This window comes from Mustela erminea, chromosome 14 (genome assembly GCF_009829155.1).
Source record: "Mustela erminea isolate mMusErm1 chromosome 14, mMusErm1.Pri, whole genome shotgun sequence".
In the NCBI taxonomy this organism is placed as follows: Eukaryota; Metazoa; Chordata; class Mammalia; order Carnivora; family Mustelidae; genus Mustela; species Mustela erminea.
Window position 1 is genome coordinate 72,777,479 of NC_045627.1, and position 2,764 is coordinate 72,780,242.

A 2,764-nucleotide genomic window follows, 5' to 3' on the forward strand; every position below is an offset into this window, starting at 1 on the left:
TCAAATCATTTGCAGTTCTCTGTTTGAGCCATGGTATCAGACCTCTGTGTCTTTACCAATGTTGATCTTTTGTGTGTGGTGTGGGGGAGGTTTTTCGTCTCTCATTTCTCTGGCTAACCTGTACTCATCCTTCAACCCCCACCTCAAAGATCACCTCATCTTGTAAACCTTCCCTTACTCCTTTTCTCAACAGAATTGGATATTCCTATGCTCCTCCATTTTTCTAAAGATTTTATTTATTTATTTATTTATTTATTTATTTATTTAAGGGCGAGCATGAGCAAGCAGCGGGGAGGGCAGAGGGAGAGGGAGAGAATCTCAAGCAGACTCCATCCTGAGCACAGTGCTTGAAGCAGGCTCAATCTCATGACCCTGAAATCATGACCCAAGCCCAAACCAAGAGTTCAGTGCTTAGCCGACCAACCGAGCCACCCAGGCACCCCATTCATGCTCCTCCTTTTTGATATCATGGTATCCTGTGCTTATTTACCTCTGTTATAGCTGGTGTTCCACTATATTCTCACCATTGATTTTCCTTTAGGATCAGGTCTTACTCATCTGTAAGTCTCCAGAACATGGCATATAGTAGATGCTTGATGTTTGTTGAATATGTGAATGCCTGAGTAAAACAGAGTCTGAATTGATTATCTATACAGATCCTATCCATTTTTTAGCCACTCAGATCTTCTTTGCCGTGATAAACTTTCCCAAGATAAAACTGTCCATGTTGAAAAAAAGCAGAAAACTTGGGGGAAAAGCCCAAGGAGAGGGACTTCGTACACATGCTTAGGTAAGGAGACTTGAGGTTGCTGAAGCATAAATGGGCTTATTTTCCCACCACAATGATCACTCGAGCTAAATGATTCATCTCCTTAGGTGACCACCTTCTTGTATGATCATGAGACATGGGTAGGCCAGCTCACTTAAACTTGGGAGTGCAGTCTTTTTCAGTGAAACTATTTTTATACTCTTTTCAACTATAGGACTACACTTTTTCTTTTTATACCACTTATTGTTCAATAGTACTATGCCCACCGTTCATATTCCTGGGTCCTTTGCTTCTAAGCTAGATTTAGTAGGCCCTTTTATGAGCCTATCCCATAGACTCACAAATGGGATTAAGCAACTCATTTTCCAAAACAAGACCTAAATTTTTCCAAAATATCTTTTGTTTGAAATCATTTTCGGCTCATCAGCATTACTGATTTCAGATCCACCATGATGGGAAATGATTCTCTCTGAACTTAGAGACCAACTCAAACCAGGAAGGTGGAACCCACAGAGAGGTTTGACTCTCACAGTTGAACGGGTGTGAATCATCTTTAACTTTGTAGGGAGGCCTTTGCTATGGCATCACTCCCATATCTGCTGCTTGCTTCTGCTCCGCCTTCCTTCTGCCAAAACTGGCTGGGTACAGGGATAGAAACCAAGTGAGCCAGCATTCAGCTCTGTTCTCACTGGTTTGTGCCAGTCCTCTTCTCTGTGGCCTGGTCTCCTTCTAAGAGTTTCCAGACAATATCATGCTCTTATGAAGTTTATAGTATGACCCCTCTTGAAAAGTATGCACATACTTTGTTTTTCTCTTTGCTGAAGCTAATTACCACATTAGTATTTTCTGTAGATACCTCTTGACTTACCCAGTATTCTTGCCCTGAACCCACTTAATAGGTAACATAGGGAGGGCTCTCGGAACCTGAGAGAGGCTATATTCCTCCAGAATGTTGAGCCCAAGCCACACATAGCAAGTCTGTTGCCAACTCTCCAACTCTCTGCCTCTCAGAAACTGGCGTTAGGATGAGAGAAACTCCTTTAAAGTTCACTAAAAAGCAATTTAGATGCAGCAGAAGTAGCAACAACAAAGGTATACCAAAGAAGGAAAATAAGTTGTCAAGAACAGTGAGTAATGGTAGAGTTTAAAAAAATCAATATCTGTTCACATATTTCTGTGCATGGGGTGCATCCATCAAAGTGAGTGGGTGACATTTGTCCCAGCCTGGCTGAGCCAGTCAGTGCTGTATGACTCACCTTCTGTGCTATCAGCAAACCACCAAGCCTCTTGCCTGAGAGTTAACAAACTCACTAAAGGAAACTCCATTCTGAATCTGTCATTAATTGAATCTTTAAATGTAATCCAATTGCCAGCCAATTTACAAATTTCCTCCATATTCTCTAGCTTGTTTCTAACTTTCCTCCCAATCACTTTTGCAGCCTAGCTGGATTTGATTGGATTTATCTTAGTTTGATTTGTGGAGAAATTGAAATACCTCTGTCTCTAAGAAGATCATTGTGTCTCCCCCACAGAGGTCAGGTAGAGCAGAGAGGTGATCTCATAGGGTTTTTCCACCCAGTGATTCTGATTTTTTAAGACAAATATGTGAAAGCCCCAATCATTGCCTCTTAAAATCCCCTTTGTGCTCAAAGAGGAAGCTTGGTGAATAATTCCAGCAAAGTATCAGGAATATCAGATAGCACTGATTCACCAAGTTCTGGAAACAGACCTCAGTTTCTCCAATTATTGGTTCAAGATGAGAAAACTGAAAATGAGGAAACTTCCCTTTCTCGACTAACAATGAGGTAACAAAACAGAGATCAGCTTGTCCTCTGACAAACATGACACATGAGTTGACAAGTGTTCCATTTTTTCCACCCCAGCTCATGCTGTGCCCTTCTGGCTACATTGCTTCCGTGGGTTCTCTGTTCAAGTCTTACTCATCTTTGGAGGTCCCACTGTCTCTCAGGAACCTTTCCCAACTTACTAGATCAG

General features: G+C 41.7%; 1 long non-coding RNA gene across 2 annotated transcripts in view; it reads left to right on the forward strand.

Moving 5' to 3' along the window:
- Nucleotides 1-2,764, forward strand: part of LOC116572929 — a 45,735-nt gene that overhangs the window by 18,450 nt on the left and 24,521 nt on the right. The window lies entirely within an intron of this gene.